Source organism: Ixodes scapularis, unplaced genomic scaffold, assembly GCF_016920785.2.
Source record: "Ixodes scapularis isolate PalLabHiFi unplaced genomic scaffold, ASM1692078v2 PGA_scaffold11__112_contigs__length_91849675, whole genome shotgun sequence".
NCBI classification, from domain to species: domain Eukaryota; kingdom Metazoa; phylum Arthropoda; class Arachnida; order Ixodida; family Ixodidae; genus Ixodes; species Ixodes scapularis.
This window is the reverse complement of record NW_024609837.1, coordinates 55,369,906-55,389,054: the sequence shown is the minus strand read 5'-3', so window position 1 is coordinate 55,389,054 and position 19,149 is coordinate 55,369,906. Positions and strand designations below refer to the sequence as shown.

At 46.7% G+C, this 19,149-nt stretch overlaps 1 protein-coding gene across 1 annotated transcript in view; it reads left to right on the top strand.

The window, feature by feature from the left end:
* Positions 1–19,149, top strand: part of LOC8041586 (high affinity cAMP-specific and IBMX-insensitive 3',5'-cyclic phosphodiesterase 8B) — a 450,039-nt gene that overhangs the window by 357,436 nt on the left and 73,454 nt on the right. The gene's annotated exons all lie outside the window — the stretch shown is intronic.

Sequence of the window (19,149 nt, the reverse complement as noted above, 5' to 3'; positions counted from 1 at the left end):
TCTGCGGTTTTCAAATGAGGTTCCAAAAGTTCCAACTAAAAAAGCTTTGCAATTAGTTGGCCTAAACATTCGTCTTGAACCGAGTCACCTGTGCTGAGCTTATGAGCTTAGAACAAAAAGTCTCTCTTTAGCTATGAATCTACGCGCTCAAAAGTTGTAAAAAGAGTTATTGCAAAATCGTGTTTGAGAGCTTCTTTATTAAAGTTTTGTGTTCACAGAAGTTTCAACAACTTTCTGGTTTAAGACTGGCTTAACAAAAGCGGGTTCCCCGAAACTTGTCAAAGTAGGGGTTGTGGAGTCACTTTTAAAATTAGTCAGGAATCCCCTTCCAAGTTATTCAGCACCGTCCAAGTTATCTCGTTTGTGTGCTTCCATTGAGAGAGCAGAACTTCAACGTGTAGGGTGCGGGATAAACCATCGCATCAAATATGTAGCTTGTGCTGCGGGCGTCGTTTGTAAAATGCCCTTTTCCTGTTGTAAAGTGTATATTGGGCGGGAGGGCATATGGTAATAATGTAAGAGCTCGGGAACGTTCTCTGTCTTTGAGGTCTTCACCTTCGGGTCACCTAGCCGTTCATTGCAATAGGTGTGGCTGTTCATCTCGATTAGGTGACATTAAAATTTTGGTAAACATTCACAAAATATGGCTAGGGAAATTCATGAAGCATTTCACATTCGGCAACACGGTCCCGATCTATGCGTAAGTTCAGAGACAGTTACGTTGTCCAGTGAAGAGTTCGCGTTTGTTCGGAGTTTGGGAAGGTTTGTTTAATACTTTGTTCCAGCTTCCGTGGGAGCGATCCTATAAGAAGAATTCACTGGACGCCATATTCGTGGGTTCTGTCTAAAGCGCATGCTCAGAACGAGCCCACATTAATAGGTAGCTGAGACCGGCAATCTTGAGGGTGCGGAATGCACGTTGCAAAGGAACCGTGAAAGCTCGCTATCAGCACGCGCTCAGCAGTCACGCACACAACTATGGCCGCCACTGAATACTCCCTATAGGAAGTATTCACTGGCGGCCATAGTTGTGTGCGCGAGCCTAAAAACGGTGCCTACACACCACGAGGCCGCGTGCGAGACAGGTACGCACAGAGCATTAGGGCTCGCGCCGTAGTTATGGCTTCGCTCAGACCTGAGGTGGAACGATGTAGAGTTATATATTTCTCTACTATTGGATATCCTTTTTTATTTGTGTTTTTGTAATGGTACTTTCTGCTAGAAATTTTTCGGATGGCACATGGCAGTGAACATATCTTACATGTATAATTCTTTTTTTTTTCTTTGCTTTCTGATGTTAATGTTTTTAAGAAGACGAAAATAGAGTAAGTCGTGAGTCAGCGCTGTGTCTGTCCCCCTTCTTCTCCCTGTCCTTGTGTTCGCTTGCGCTGCTTTAATTATATGCTTACAGTAAAACAAGATCTGTTTCAAAAGACTATTCTAAAAAAATGTAAAGCGTCACAGCCAGAGGGGTCGTTTCATCCTATTATAGTTCACGGCAGGGATTGTCAGGCATGCACCCCACTGTTTAACGAGACTAAAGTTGTCGTGCGACACCGGGAGCGCTTCGGAAGAGAGATAATTGAGGCTTATAGGATGACGACGACGACCAAAAGAAATATAGCATCCCCCTCCCTCACGTTGACCAAGCCAGAACTCGCGTTTCTGAGGCCGGCGTTTCCTCGGACTCCACTTGCACCACCTTGAACAACAAGATCGTCCTTCTATCGGCCTTCGGTCGTCAAATTTTTTTTCGTATGCGAAAATGCTATCTTCCCTTCTCCCCCGTTCCTCTCCCTCTCGCACCCTTCTCCCCTTTTCTCTCCATTTCGCTTCCCTCACCCTTCTTCACCGACGTTTGTTGGTGCAGAGTCCGCTGGCGTCAAATATATGTTGTAAACCGAAAGCTTGTACCTGTCTGTTCTCGTCCTTCTGGTCGTTTTGTGCTTTCTTACTGTTACAGCCCATCCACTTCACGTAAAGATCGAGGACTAACGAAGCTGTTATCTTTACGACGTCTAGGACGATACCTAGAGGACGACGCCTAGAGGTCGACGCCTAGGACGACCTTAAGGAGGACGTCTAGGACGACCTCGAAGACAACGTCTAGGACGACCTAAAGGACGACTTCTAGGGCGACCTCGAGGACAACGTCTAGGACGACCTCAAGGATGACTTCTAGGACGACCTCGAGGAAAACCTCTCGGGCGACCTCAAGAACGACCTCGAGGACGACGCCTAGAGGACGTCGTCCTCTAGGTATCGCCTTCGAGGATGACTTTTAGGACGACGCTTAGAGAAATTCAGCCTTTCCACTCTGGAGAAAACGAGAGTGGAAAGGCTGGAAAGGTTGCCGCCGTCGCTCATAGATGGCGGTAGCTGTCCAGAGTTTTGTTTCAATATTTGTTTGCCCACGGACACGATACTGGGGAAACTAGCCCTTAACAGCTCGGCTGTAAAACATTCGTTTTTGTTTAAGACGTATTTTGATGATTTTTCCACCACCTTGACCTTACGTCATTTGTGGGGAAGATGAGGGGTGAGAGATGGGGAATACGATGAGGATGAAATGTTTAAAAATAGTGCCAGATACCGGCTTCTCGAATGAACTTAAGCAGAGAGTCCAGCACAATCTTCCTGTGCTGTATGTCGCCCCCTGGTCGCGTCCACTCTACGAAAGTTTTGGGTCGATGACAAGCGGGGAGGTTGTATATGGTGGCCAGCCTTGAGCGTACAGTCGCTCTGCATTCCCAGAGAAGATGTATTATAGTTGCTGGACTCTTGCTCCCGCATCGAGTGCATCACCGTCGATAACCAGCCCGGGGTCATCGGGCCGGTTATCGACATAACATTAGAAAAAAGAAAACTCTTGTGGGAAAGCGCTAAACCACATAAAGACAAAGGTTCCAATGTTAGGCTGCTTAATTACAAAATACCGATCGACGAAACGATGTATCGCTGGGACTCGGCAAACAACCATCGCTCACGAATTCCAAACAAAGAAGATCGCGTTTCTACGTGACGGTTCAAGGCTCCCCCGGGCGTGACTTCTCGTTAATAAATCTAAACGCGCGTAGTTTGCTTAGCAAATTGAATCATTTTGGGCACGTTTTGTTATCACACAGTCCCGGCGTTGCTGTAGTCATTGAGACTTCGTTACACATCAATATAGAGGATAGCGCGATTACCCCACTCGATTATAAAATATTTCGGAAAAAAGGAGGATCACGTGGGGGGGGGGGGGGGGGGGGCGGTGTCGTGGGAATTCTTGTTAAGCGTCACATTGAATTCCACCCTTTGTTCAATCAAATACCTGAGCATACAAGCCTTTTTGTCAGTTGAAATGGTATAACAACTTTATTGCTATTGCTGTCGTCTATCGTTCACATGATGCACACATATCGTTCATGGAAAAGATTTATGATTACGTCGAAACGAATATAAAACACAAACCAAATGTAATAATAGCGGGTGATTTTAACCTGCCATGGATTCGCTGGGATGAATTATCACCGGGAGTCAGCGACGCGGAGCATTCTATGCTTTCCAATTTGATTTTACTCAAGTTGTCGGTCAAAGTACCAGGCATTGCAAAAGAGTTGACATTACCCTGGATCTGCTATTTGTAAGTAAAGAGCTTTCAAATTATGACGTGTCTGTATGTGTCACGTGCCTGTGACGATTATTACGGGTGGAAGAAGAAAAGAAGCGGAAGGGAACGAGCGCGTTCCAGAGAACGGCGAGCGCGAGAAGAGAACGGCGGGCGCGAGAGGAGAAGCGGCGGTGAAAGCCAGGGTCGGGCCGCGACGCACGGCGACGACCAGAGCTCGGAGGGAGGACCAGCCGCTACGGACGGCGACGCCTGCTACGAGCAACTCCAGGGGGAGTACGAGACACCGGCTTCTGCATCATCACATCAAGCAGCGACGCTCCGCAAGGCACCGAGGGGAAAGACTTGAACTTGAGGCAAGGACTGTAGCGGGAACGGGCTATGAGTGTGTTGACGTGACTTTATCTGCCTTCAGTGTTTTGCTTTTCTTATTGCTAATTTTTTGCCTATTGTTTTGCTTCTGACACGTTCCTATCTTCCTTCTTGTAAATATATAATTTCTGTGTTTGATCCACTCATGGGCGTCGTTTCTCTCTTTTCCCGGTTGACGATGACAATTTGGCGAGCTTGCCAGGATTCCATTAATCTACTTACCTGATCTCGTTGGTTCGGAGGAGAGAGTTCGCGACCATGACTGCGTCCGGGGTTGTAGAGATTGATAAATTGATGGCGGCTGGAAGGGAACTAGGATACACTGGAGAGGAGCTGAAGGTCTGGGTTGAGAGGGAGAAAAATATTCAAAGAGAGGAAAGGCTGCAGGCACGGGAGGCGGCAAGAGAAGAGCACGCGGCGCAAGAACGCGCATGTCAAGCGGAATGTGACCGACTGGATAAGGAGCGGAAAGTTCTACAACTCAGAATCGCTGCCCAGGAAAGAGGAAATCGCGAAGCGCGAGGGGAAGGAGGAGAAGGCGGTTCGACTGGACCAAGTCATAGCGCCAGTCTACACAAACTGATACCGCAGTATAATGAGACGCGCGACGAACTTGACGCGTATTTGCAGAGGTTTGAGCGTACGGCCACGGGCCTCGGATGGCCACAAGACAAGTGGGCAACCACTTTAAGTCTTTGTCTCAAAGGAGAAGCCCTGACGGTGGTCGGTCGCATGACCCCTGCGGATGCGATGGATTATACAAAGATGAAACTGGCGCTGCTTCAAAGACTCCGGTACACAAAAGAAGGTTATCGCGAAAGATTTCGTGAGGCGAAGCCCGGAGATGGGGAAACAAGAAAACAGTTTGCAGCCAGGTTGACGGGGTATTTCGATAGGTGGATCAAAGTGGCAGGAGTCGAGAAGACTTTCGAGGCGCTCCGGGACAGAATGCTAATGGAGCAGTTCATGACAACTTGCGCTAGTAAGTTGATGGTCTTTCTCAAAGAAAGAGACTGCTTGACCCTAGATGATTTGGCTGAAAAAGCCGACGTCTTTCTGGAAGCACAGACTCAGCCGAGCGCTTTAAAAGCGAAGGTAGAGGGACAAGACCCGAAAACCAGTGCAAGTACAGTCCCTCAAGCTTTCTGAGAGGACACACGGAGGATCCTCCGATGCTTTTTATGCAATAAAGTGGGACACAAAGCCGAGAATTGCAAGGGTCGCAATCAACAATACAAACCATCGACATGTTGGCACTGCGGCCGGATGGGACACAAGGCCGACAAATGCACTATGAGGGCTGGCGATAAACCACAAGCTTCTTGCCTGTGGACAGCCTCCGACGAAACGGCAGGCGAACCAGATGAGACCTACCTTACGTTAAAGAACGGCGACAAAATACCAGTGGTTAACGCAGCTGTAGGGAGGCCACCCAAGTTTCTGGTGGAGAATATGCCTGTGGTCGAAGGCCGCAATGGCGACAGAAAAGTTACGGTGCTTCGGGACTCTGGCTGCGATACAGTAGTCGTAAGAAAGAACTTAGTGCCCGTTGGGTGCTACACTGGAAACTGTAGTCCCGTATATTTACTGGACCGAACAGTGAAATACTTACCTGAGGCGGAAATTGTGATCAACACACCCTTTCTGGCAGGAAAAGTCGTGGCGAAGTGCATTGACGATCCCCTATACGACTTAGTGCTTGGCAACGTTCCACAAGTGAGAGATCCCAACGATCCGAACCTATAGTGGGATTCCGATCAACAACGAAGTGACGAGATGAAGACATCTACTGTCCAGGGAGTTGGCCACCAGCTGGACAAGAGAGCCGAGGTACCAGAGAGGAAGGACCACAAAGAGGCCTCTCCGTACGACTCGGAAAACACGGACTTGAGACTGATAACTCCGCTTTCAAGTACCGCGGGAGTGGGAGAGTCGAGGAAGAATAAGAGCGGGAACAAAGCGGAACCTCCACTGAATGTGCCACAGGTACCGATTCTCGAAACGACAGTCGAGGAGCTTTCGACAGAACAGAGGAACGATGCGTCCTTAACGAAATGTTTCGACAAGGTCGGAAAGGTGGTAAAGAAACACAAGTGTCGTACGAAGTATGAAATGGTGATAAAGAACAGCCTGCTTTTTCGGAGCTGTATGTTTTCCACCGGGAGGAGTGTAGAGCAGCTGGCTCTCCCAGCAAGATTCCGACCAACTGTTATGGCAATGGCACACGATGGTATCATGTCAGGCCACCGAGGCATGAAGAACACGCTCGCGCTAACGGCTGAAGAGTTCTCTTGGCCGGGCATGCAGAGTGACATCAAGAGGTACGTGCGTTCCTGCGATGTATGCCAGCGCACGGGGCCGAAAGGCAGAGTAGGCAAAGCGCCTCTTGGGACAATGTCGGCCATCGAGACACCATTCAAGAGAGTGTCGATTGACATCATCGGACCGATCAACCCAACGGCGAGTTCGGGCAACCGAAGAGCCTGTGCGGATAAGGCAACATGCGTTGCCATTTTCCGTCCAAGAGACAGTCGAAAAGGGGATTTCGGAAATGCTCCGACTGGGCGTGATTGAACGGTGCATGTCACCGTATAATGCGCCGGTTGTAATTCTTAGAAAGAAAGACGGTTCTAACAGGTTTTGCGTTGATTACAGGAAGTTAAATGACGTGCTTAAGGATGACGCAGAGCCGATTCCAAGGGCGGACATCACCTTCGCTAAGGTGGGCCGTAAGAAATTTTTCTCTAAGCTGGATCTAGCGAAGGGATACTGGCAGATCCCGATGGAGGATTTGGCCAAGGAGAAGACAGCGTTCTCGTCGAGTAGCGGACTTTACCAGTTTAGGTTCATGCCTTTCGGGCTCAAGACTGCCTCTGCTACCTTCACCAGACTGATGAGAAAATTGCTTCATGGAATTCCGGAGGCTCATCATTACATCGATGACATTCTCATCGCCTCGGATACGTGGACGCAACACATGAGAACTTGGCAGACAGTTTTTGATCGGTTGCAAGAAGCTAACATCACGGCTCGGCCGAAGAAATGCGAGATCGCATTTACAAAGACGACCTTCCTCGGTCATGAGTTGGGTGGAGGACGAGTCGCACCCCACGCGGAGATCCTTGGAAGGATACAAGACGCGCCGAGGCCGGTGACAAAACGTCAAGTGAAGTCGTTTCTCGGGCTGACCGGCTATTACCGCGATTTCGTCCCAAACTACGCGGATCTTGCTACACCACTGCTGGAGCTCACGAAGAAAGGAGAACGAAATCAAGTTGAATGGGGGTCAGCACAGGAGGAGTCGTTCGAGAGACTGAAGGACTGCTTATCGAGACCACCTATCCTGTTGGCGCCAGATCCCGACAAGGAATTCGTTTTGAGGACGGATGTATCTGATTCATGCCTGGGCGCAGTATTGCTCCAGGAAAGTGAAGGACTGCTGCATCCAGTGGGATATGCAAGCAGAACACTGGGAAAATCGGAGAAGAATTACGCCACCGTAGAGAAAGAGTGTCTGGCGATTGTTTGGGCCGTGGAGCGATTTAGGTTGTTCTTATATGGCAGAAAATTTCGCATACAGACGGATCACCGAGCTTTGGAGTTTTTGAACAAAGCGAAGCACTCCAACAGTCGCATAATGCGATGGAGTTTATCATTGCAGGAACAGGACTTTCACATCGAATACATTAAGGGGAGAGACAATGTTGGAGCAGACTTCTTAAGTCGTCTAGAGAGCTAAGCCGTCGGGGGATATTTGTTCGTAAAGGCAGGGCACAGGGTTAATGAGACCCATTAGGATTTTTTTTTCGTTTTTGTTGTTGAGTTAGGTCAGGACAAGAGTGTGTTGCCCATGTGATTTGTACCAGCAATTAGGGACGCGACAGTGTAACCACGGTTTGTTTTCGTGATTTGGGTGATACTAATGTTTGGGATGTGGAAACGGCATACGTGCGTGAGTGCTAAGGACCAAGTGTGGTGGTATTTGTGAATGTGCCGCGGTCACTACAGCAAGCCATCGAGGAGGTCGCCTTCGTGAAGAAACTTCATGTTGTGAAGTTCTCGAAGTGAGGGGGGGGGGGGGGGGGGGTGTCACGTGCCTGTGACGATTATTACGGGTGGAAGAAGAAAAGAAGCGGAAGGGAACGAGCGCGTTCCAGAGAACGGCGAGCGCGAGCAGAGAACGGCGGGCGCGAGAGGAGAAGCGGCGGTGAAAGCCAGGGTCGGGCCGCGACGCACGGCGACGACCAGAGCTCGGAGGGGGGACCAGCCGCTACGGACGGCGACGCCTGCTACGAGCAACTCCAGGGGGAGTACGAGACACCGGCTTCTGCATCATCACATCAAGCGGCGACGCTCCGCAAGGCACCGAGGGGAAAGACTTGAACTTGAGGCAAGGACTGTAGCGGGAACGGGCTATGAGTGTGTTGACGTGACTTTATCTGCCTTCAGTGTTTTGCTTTTCTTATTGCTAATTCTTTGCCTATTGTTTTGCTTCTGGCACGTTCCTGTCTTCCTTCTTGTAAATATATAATTTCTGTGTTTGATCTACTCATGGGCGTCGTTTCTCTCTTTTCCCGGTTGACGATGACAGTATGCAACGGGCTATCAGATCATGATCTTGTCTCTCAGACTATGCTATCTGAACGTGAATGAGCCATCGAAAAAACACCCGGAAACGATTGTAAGGAACTTTCAGCGTGCAAGTGACGTTGATATTTTAGACTACCTTGAGGTAGCTTTGTGCAAGTTTGACCGCCCTAGGCCGGTGAATGAAATGTGGGAGGATTTAAAACGAATAGTAAACCATCGTATTCAACAATACGTTCCCCTGAAACGAGTCAGAAAGAAACGCACCCCATGGATTACGAGGGACATCCTGCATTTGAAATGGCAGGTGAAGCGAAAGCGCAAGAACAAAAACAGCAAATAAGAAGTCTCACGTCTTTTTGGAAGGACCACTCAAACGCTTCGAAAAGTTTTTTTTTTTTTTTGTGATTACGCAAAATTTTATAAAATCATAACCGAAACGGTTTTGGCGCTGTCTGTCCCATAGATAACGACGTTTCCTAGTCTTGAAGTTGATGGTCAAGTTGTTGATAACCAGAAAAATGTAGCCAACGTGTTTAACAATTTTTTTTTTCATTCTGTGTCTTGTGATAAGGCCCTCAGTGCTCCTGTTGGTGACAAGGCAAGCATTGGTGCCAAATCAAAAAGTCAAATTTGGGGGGATTTACGTGCCAAACCAACGACGGGCATCTGGCACGCCCCAGCGGAGGACTGAGGATTAATTTGGACCACCTGGGGATCTTTTGACGTGCAACCGAAAGCTCGGTTACACGGCGCCTCCTCCGCAATAAGCATTGGTGCCAGACAACACGAATGTACCATGACAGACATTTCAATTTCTGAAGCAGGTGTTTTTTTCCTCTTTTGTTAGATATTTGAGTTAGAAGTCTGGAGGGCCCGATAATAGACCAACCGCATTTCTAAAACAATACGCCGAGTGGGTCTCGAAATATTTAACGCTGATATTCCGAGCCTCTTTATCACAAAGCGCGGTTCCTTTCAAATGTCGCTGTGCTAAGGTTGTGCCTGTTTTTAAAGCTGGAAATAAATCGTCCCCTCCAGCAATCCCCCGCAAGCTGTCAAGAGAACAAGCGTCAATGTTACATCGGCTGAGGGCAAACTGCGCAAACACAAGGTCAACTTTGCACAAACTTAAACGAGTCAATAGTCCTGATTGCCTACACTGTGGAGCCCTAGAGGACATTGAACACGTGCTACTAGTATGCACAGAATACGAAGAAGAGCGTAAAACCTTGTTTCAACGCTACACTTTCAATGGACTTCCTTCCTCCAACACTCGGGAACTCCTCATCCCAGAAGCCCCACGTCGGCTTGTCCAGAGGGCTTACAAAGACCTCTTGGATTTTTTGAGTGAGACTGGTTTGGCAGACCGTCTTTGATCAAATACCAGACACCGCAAACAGCAAGGTTGTTAAATTGAAACCCAAACTTGTGCCAAACCCCCATCACATTATTGGACTGGTTTCCAAATTTCCACAGTATCTCTTTTAGCCACCTACGGCTACTCCCCCTTCCCCAAGCCGGGTAGCGACTCGCCCCGTACAGGAGGCCAACATCTCTCCCGGCTTTCCCTTTCCTTCTCTGGACCTCACAACAAGAAGAAGGAAGAAAATAATGGAGCATGTGGTGTCGAAATCGTTATACGGCTATTTGGAAAACAGTGACCTTCTGTGCAAAAAACAGCATGGTTTTTGACTTAACATTTCCACAGTCACTCAGCTAAGTGAATGCATTCATGACTTTTGCAAATCGGTCGATAATGGGGGACAGACAGACGCGATTTTTCTAGAAATGTCAAAAGCTTTCGACCGAGTTCCGCACAATAGTCTCATACATAAAATTTTAAATATTGGGATCAGTTCACAATTGGTTGGCTCGATAATATCTGGAGGAAAGAACACACTTTGTGAAAATAAACAACACTGCGTCTAATAATCTGCCAGTAACGTCGGGTGTCCCACAGAGCTCCGTCTTGGGCCCCGGTCTTATTTTTAATACATATAAATGATATTGCTCAAAGCATTGACGGTCCTATAGCAGTGCGGTTTTTTTGCGGACGACTGTCTTGTTTACGCGGACGCTAAAACTAGGAAGGACCAAGATAAGCTAAAAATTGCGCTACTGAAAATTGGGTCTTGGTGCCGAGAATGGGGAATGGAGGTTAATAATGATAAGATCGTACTACTCCAACTTTCAAATAAGAAAACTAAGTTACCTTATATATACACAGTGAATGGTTTTCCCTTGAAAAAAGTGACCCCCTAAAAATATCTAGGTGTAACAACTGAAAATAATCTAAAATCGGGTAAGCACGTCAACAACTTCTGCTGTTCTGCACAACATACGCTAGGAAATTAAAAAAAAAAAAAAAAAATTGAAACATGCATCTCCGATAGCTAAGCTTGTGTTATATAAAACAGTCAAGTGTAATATGGGACCCAAATAAAAAAATCCACATTCACAAGTTAGAAAAGGTGCAAAGACTTGCAGCTAAGTAAATAAGAAGTCTCACCCTGTTAGTACTATGTTGCACCAACTTGGGCTTGCGTTGCCTTGATCGGCGTAAGAGAGCTAGATGAAAATACATTTTCATGCTGTACCACGGTTTTTTCTTTGTTTTTCAACATTGATTGTACCCAGTATGTAAAGCTTCGATTAAGTCGGTCCCTAAGAAATAGCCACGGAAAAATGACCCAACCATTTCAAAGCAGAACTAATGTATTTCATTGTTCACTTTTTTTCTAAAACGATAGAAGAGTGGAACTTTTTTCCCACGGGAGATTTTAAATTCGGCTTCCTTCATAGATTTCGTGCAGTCTGGGGCACTTGAACAATTAGTTATTTTTGAGACTAGCATTGAATGACACTTGTTGGAAACGTGTGTGCTGGGATTTAGCCCGCGCGCACGCTTTCTTTGTTAACTGCTACAATTGATTTTGTACGATTTGCAAAGCTTTCCTTTTCAATGAATGTGTAACCACACAAGTGATTTCTTTTGTAATTGAAACAATGATGTTTGATTTTTCAAGCATTTTTGTATTCTTTCTCTTGCAGTGATCCCAAGATGGGTTTACAGTGTCTTTAGATATATAAAAAAAATATACTTCGCAGCTTTATTTTGAGTAGGTCAGAAACTATTTGAATACCTAAATTTTCTTCGTGGGTTGAGCGAGCTTGTTTGTAGGATCTGAACGTAAATAGTGCTGGTATGTCGGCTGCATACTTGAGCGGTACTCATCACAAGTAGTCAAATCACTTGTAATCGATTACTTTTCGGAGTTGTTTGCAAACATTTGAATACATTTATGAGGAAGTAATCGCAAAAGTAATCCGATTACGTGTGGAAGTACTCAAATTATTTGTTACAGTTACTATTCTTTCATCCCCCTTCGAATGGCGACCTTTGTACAACTTTGCTCCCAGGGAATCCTCAAATCAAGTTTTTGACAGGAAGAAGGTTTACCAATATTGCTCAATTAAGAACAAGAAGTTCATAATCTGATTATTCGAGTCCAACAATAGAAAACGGCGGCAGACAAATCTGTCATTTTGAAAATAAGAAGTAATCAGAAAAGTAAGGGTTACTTTTTAAGTAAAGGTCAATTCCTTTTCTTCAAGTAATTAAGTAATCTAATTGACAACTTTTTATACAAAAATAGGTGTAATTGTAATTGATTACTTTTCTAGTAACGTGTACAAGACTGGGCGGCTGTAACGAGTCTTCAACGGGACTGTTTAGCGCTTATATATATCGTCCATGCATCGTGATCCCAAAGTCGCGAATAATGAAGTCACAGGAGTCGGCGCGCGGCGGTGTTGCTGGACATCGCAATCCTCGCGGTTGGTTGTAGAAATCGGAGGGTCCCAAATTATGAAGTTGCCGACACTGCAATAGACTCTTTCCATATCCCCGTCAGGCAACATTGGCGGTCGCCATTTCTTGGTCACGAAGCGTGTGATTGGATCCGAGTTCACGCCGAAAGCTGACCCAGCCCTCGTGTCCGATACGTGATCAGAGCAGCTACTCAGCTCTGATCGGTATAGTAGCTCAGCAGCTACTACACTCGTTTTCACCTCAAGTGCCGCAGTAAAAGAAAGTACAGCTCCTCCCAAAGTATTACTCGCTTCTTTCTTTATGTAGCGAATTAAGATATGTGTAGGTGCACTTTAGAGGAGAAATATGTGATCTTATCAAGGCGTACACGTTTCAAACGCCAAAAGCATCACTTTTTCCTCCCACAACCAAATTTGGAACCACTTTGCGCGGCGTATGAACAATAAACATAACTTTTTGTGTGTGTGTGTGTTACACGGAGCATAGATCGCGTATTCTTGAAAAGGGCCTATAGGAGGTATTCACGGGACGCCATATATGTGGGTGCTGTCTAGAGCGCATGCTCAAAACGAGCTCACATTAATAGGCTGCTAAGACCGGCACTCTTGATGGTGCTAAATGCACGCTCCAAAAGGACTGCGGAAGCTCGCCGTCAGCACGCGCTCAGCAGCAGCGCACACGGATATGGCCGCCAGGGAATACTCCCTATTGCAGACGCTTTCCAAACACCCGATATAATGTAACGTCAGAAAAGGCAGGGCCCGTTTGCACAAAGCCGGTTAACTTTAAAGGAGCGATGCAACAATTTTTGTACTTTGCGCAAATACCACTTAGAACGGATCCCTGACATTAATGACCTATGAAACACGCGTTAGTTTTTTACGCCACGCAATAGAAGTCCCAGAAAGAAAAACGAGCAGCGTTCGCCCCCCCAACTCGCAGCCAGAACAAGCGGCCACGTGATCTGGAGCCGATTATATGCCGTCAATGTTGATCATAACCACGCGCTAGTGTTGGTAAAGCACAGGACACGCGCTGAGACATTGTTATGGCTCGGCTATTGTCGTCGTTGCAGCGATTGGACACGGGCCACTACCCGAATGCATCTCCAGCTAGTAATTATCACGAGCCCAAATCGAGTGCCCACGCTATGCTCGGGTCCAATCTACGAACCGCATCGAAAAATCGTCACTGGGGTGTATTGCGATACCCACGTTACGTCATCAAATTTTGCAAAGGAGAGATTGAATGAAAATGGTCGCTTTTGTCCTTAAAATTACACCACAACAAAAGATTTTCTTGGCCAGTGGCGTTGCGTGCGTGTACCCTTGAGCCCCAATTGTGCCAGTAAGCTCGTGTAAAGTGAAGAGGATTCCAATAGACCTTTTGCGAAATTTCCCGAATCGCCCCTGCCCGCGCGCGAGGAATTGTGGGAGAGATTGTCCCTCGCCTGGCCGCTCTGCCTTGAGATTGCATTGCCTGGTCGCTTGCCTCCTCTTAATCCTCTGTTTTCCGATTCCATTACCTATTTTTATCTATTCCAGTGTATTTTTTATTGCTTCTAAGTGTTTCTATTCGTCTATTGAATATCGTTGCACCGCTCCTTTAACCGCGGTAAAAAGCAAGCATTTCCCTACGAAGGGGGAATTTTAGGTCACGGGACAGGGGGCGGGGGGGGGGGGGGGGGGGGGGGGGCAGGGGGCAGGGTAAGAACGGCGGGGAAACATGGCGGGAGAGCGTCGCTCGCTTTGGAACTGAAATGTCGTAGTAGCTGCAATTTCGGGCACGTTAGTGAGCAATGAATAGTGCAGGAGGCTTTCGCTTTGCCTTACATCACTTATATAGCAAAGCATAAGCAATAGCCTCGCCTCATTTTTTAGATAGTATTTCGATTCTGGCCATTCCTAAGCCTAAATGAACGCGGTGATTGTCGGCATGGCAACGTCTTTGGAAAGTGAATTTCCTTGACTCGATCGGCCGGAGCGCTGAAGCAGACAGCGTTCCAATATACCGTTTGCTAAATTTCCCAAGCACCAAGGTGCATGCTACGATTGTAATAACACGCGCTGCACGTGCTGGCGTCTCCAGTAGTAACGGTTCTAAAGCAAAAGCCTAAAACAAATTTTGCCTTGCACGCGCGTTTGTCAAAGCCGGTTATTTACTTCGAATCTTTTATACGGGGAAGGCCAGCGCGCGCGGAGCGTAGAATTACACTTTCAGCATTCTCCTCGATGCATGGGCAATTTAGTAATAGGTCTATTTTTACTGGAGCCTATTTACGCGGTTTTCAGTTTATGATGGTGGTATGTGCAGTTCTTACATGCTGGCCAAACATGCTGACGGTGTACCACCCGTCTTTCACTGTTCACTTCTTCTCGTTGTTTCTAGGACTGAATTTCGTCGTCCTCTTTAGAACTTGGAAGGAAATTTCTACGAGGCTTGTCTTCAAATTCAGACAGCGAAGCATTTAGAAATTTTCTAAATAAGGATAAATTTAGCTTTCCCTTTCTTAATATCTGTAAGCCGAGCAACATTAGGTTTTTCTAAGCTCCAATGTATGCGGCGCTGCGTCGCGAAAACCCGGTAACGCTAAAGCCCCTCTATCCGGGGAAAAGTGGCGCTATTCATTGCTGTGGAAATGCTCGAGACACGTGCCGCGCGCCACTTTTGGGAAGAACAGGGCGTCTGAAATCTAGCTCAGTGCGGCGCTGTGCCGCCATGATCTTCCCAAGAGCTGCACGTTGCTCGTTCCTCCTGCATCGACACACCTTACGCTACTTTTGAAACATCAAGGGGCTTTAGGTAACGCGCGTTTTTGGGTCCCCCCTTTTCGGAAACTTTTCCACAAAAGCCACTTCTGTTCGCTACAACCTGTAGATGACACCAGCTACCGCCCCATAATAAAACACGGAGCTATCGCTCATCCAGCCTTCGTCAAACTTGGCTAGGTATTGGTAGGTACGTAGTAGGGACGGGCGGTTGACTTTTAGAACACAGCTCTTAGGCTCCCGTTTCCAGCTTGAGCGGCGTCGCCGTCGCCGTCAGCGCAAGCGCGCATTGCATTATGGGACGTTTCCCATAATGACGTCACACGTGACGTTACGAGGGTTACCCTCGGGAGGGTTACGAGGGTTACCCTTATGAGGTTCACGAGGGTAACGTCACGACGTTACCCTCTGTGGCGTCATTATAAAAAACACGTCATGTATGACGTCCCGTGACGTCACATACATCTAACATTGCCAATACTGCCACTAAATTTAGCGGGGAAAATATTCCCGCTAAATATACCCTCGTGACGTCGCACGTGACATCACATATGACGTCACGAGGGTAAAATTTTCCCGCTAAATTTAGCGGGGAAGGAACAGGGGCATACCCTCCGCTCCGTACTCTTCCCTCCTCCTCCTCAAGAGCTGCGCTCTAATTCGGCATTACAGAAAATTGTAAACGGCTTTAATTTTTTACCGCGGTAAAAGTTAACCGGCTTTGAGCAAACGGGCCCAGGGGGGGTTCCTGCTCCGGCGTTTACAATGTGAGACTGTCCGTCGTATTTATACTCTTCCATCCTTCATATTCACCTTTTGTTGGTGCTGTATCCCCACCAGCAGTCTAGACAAAAAAAAATTACTCTGTGTCTAAAGGAACGTCGCACGTACCCGGAATTCTTAAAGGTAGTAGGACGTACCCGGAACGAGGAGTCTGAAGGTACGCCGGACATATCCGGACCTTGAGATACATGTCGGACGTCCGCGGAACCGGGAGATCCGTCGGATGTAGCCGCGATAGGCAAGGGTCGTATCACAGCGGGTCCTAGCAGTGCCTTACTGAGACCCCACAGGCAATTTTCATTCCATCTTTATTTCTAATCGCTAACGTAATTAGTCCATTCTAAGCACTCCTTTCTTTTCACATCCGCGATGTTCAAGAAAGGGCGGGGGGGGGGGGGGGGGGGCGGGGGGGAGGTGCGGGTGTTTACATTCGGGATATGCTCCGAAATTACAAAATTTGTGCAAGAAATAATACTTTATTATAGGAAATTCATAAGATAAATGCCAGAGAAGAAATAAAACCAACCCTGGAGAGAATTAGCCCGCTCGCCGTCAATTCTCACCGCGCACCTTGCACGATCATCCAGTTGCTCTCACTACGACTTGACGAGTCCTCAGTGGCTCCGTCCTGTTAGCGGCATAAAAATTCACGGAATTTCTTCTGGAGTTCCGGATGTAGACTTTTGCATTATTGCGCGGTCCCGTACACTTATTACGAGTCGCGGCGCCCTTGAATACCTACTCCCGCTGTCTTCTCCATTGTGCTTCCCATTGTCTTTCGCGTACCTGATCACCGTCCGCTTATAACTTCACTGTGCACAGAGTCCTCTTCGCATTAATGGTGGACAGCAAACTTCTGAACGCCTGAACAAATAACCTGAACCACGTAAAAAATAAAAAAAGAGGCATGTTTGCAAGTCAGACGACGAAGTCGAAGGAACATCGACGAAGTCGAAGGAACATCGACGAAACAAAAACAGAACACACGATGCCTTACTTATGCCTATATTCTAACGTGCCTGCGCGATAGCGCAAGTGCCGTTGTGTGTCGCCATCTACCAACTGATGACGAAACCGAGTGCTAGGGACCGAAAGCTAGTGTGCTGCCGGCACGTAAAGGTGGGCACAAAACTAAAAGTGCGGTTAACACATGCAAACAGAAGGGGAAAGGAAACAAGCGACGTTTCGTACGCTCAGCCTTGATCGAGAGCAGACATCGCATGTCTCCGATCTTGAATTCCTTGTACAGAATCGGGGTGCTTACAATATGCCCGACGTATCTTTAGACATCCCGTTTCAGATACGTCCGACTACCTTGAAACTCCTCGATCCGGGGGTCTGTCCGACGTACCTTTAGACGTACCTTTAGACACAACGAAAAAATTAACTCCCAGGATATTGTTATGTGGCTTCTCCACAGTCATTTGGTGCAGCTGGGCTGTATAATCTTCTTGAACCGATTATGTGACATGTCTTTTAACGGGAATCGACGTCTATATGAGGTATATTATAAATTGTACACATATATTTAAGGGGCTTAATACCTATGGCAAAGCTGAAGTGAACTTTCTTATGCTTTTCACATTTTAAAGCAATCGTGTTGGTGATATGTTTGCCTTATTTTATTAGAAAAGCTCAATATATAGCGGAAAGCGTTTCCCGCTAAGTTTAGTTAGTAAAATACGTTGGTGTTCTATAGTCCAGGTTTTCTTGCTTAAAGGAGCGTTGCAACGATTTTTTTTTTTTTTACTTTGCGCAAATAACGTTTAGAACGTATTGCTGGCGTTAATGACCAATGAGACACGCGTTCGTTTTTTACCATACGCGATAGAAGCGTCAGACAAAAGAAATAAAGAAAAACGAGCGGCGTTCACTCCTTCAACTCGCAGCCAGAACAAGCGGCCACGTAATCTGAAGACGATTATATGCCGTCAATGTTGATCATAGCCACGCGCTGGGGCTGGCAAAGCACTGGACACGCTTTGAGTTCTAGAGATTGTTAGGGCTCGGCTAACGTCGTCATTGCAGCGATTGAACACGGGCCACTACCCGAATGCTTGTCGAGCTATTGATTGTCACGAGCCCACATCAAGTGCTCACGCAATTCTCGTTTTCAATATATAAGCAGCATTCAATTATCGTCACTGCGACCCCCGAGCTATGCCATCGAGTTTTGCGAAGGAGAGATTGAAAGAAAACGCTCGCTTTTGTCCTTGAAATTACACCGCAAGAAAAGGAGTTGGTCGGTCAGTGTCGTTGCGTGCGAGTACTTTTGCCCCACTTGTGCCAGTAAACTCGTGTAAAGTGAGATTTTAAGCAACTATCGCTGCACGACCCCTTTAATTTAGCGGAGAAATTGAATTGGAACATAATTATGTAACCTTATAACCTATTCAAGTTAGTTCGCTGAATTTATCATAGAAATTAATTTTTCTCACACCAATTTAGGTTCTTACGATAAATTTAAATTTCAAATTACGTGAAATTATTTTTGCGTTAAATTTTGGGGACTTCATTTTGTGAAGTTTGTGTCCTAAACACGTTCTATAAAAATCTTATATTTCTTTACCGAATTGTTTTTGTCGACTTTAGAATTGTTTGCTTTTTGGTGCAGTTCGTGTGTTTGCGTGTGCTATTAGGGAGTTTTAGGGAACCATTTTTGCACATTCTATGCGGTACGATGAGCCCTCCGGTACCAACTCCGCATACGCTTCCACAGATGTCTTCCATATCCGCAGTTCGTACCGGAGGGCCCATCGTACACTATCGAATGTGCACAAACGGTTCCCTAAAACTCCCTAATACCTAATCAACCGTACCGTACAAACCTTTGATATATATACCATTTTATATTTGTGGGCAGGTACTAGGGAGAATGTTCATCTAAGCTTTCACGGATATGCTTCACATGTAGAGCTTTTTTCCCCTTCACTTCTGTTATTCTTGTACACTTTCAAATGTTCTTACGCACTGCTGGAGGGCCAGGACCTTCGTCAGGTTGCGGTTAAACAGCTATTTGTCCCAGTCCCTTGTTGACATGTTATTTTACCACGTGACAGCAAATAAAATTGATTTCATGACGATGATGATGTCAGAACATCTCATCATTTTGTGATGGGATGTCAAAACATCTTATCACAAAATACAGACATTGAAACTTTTCAGACAACCGTTCATGGTGACATGTTTGAGAT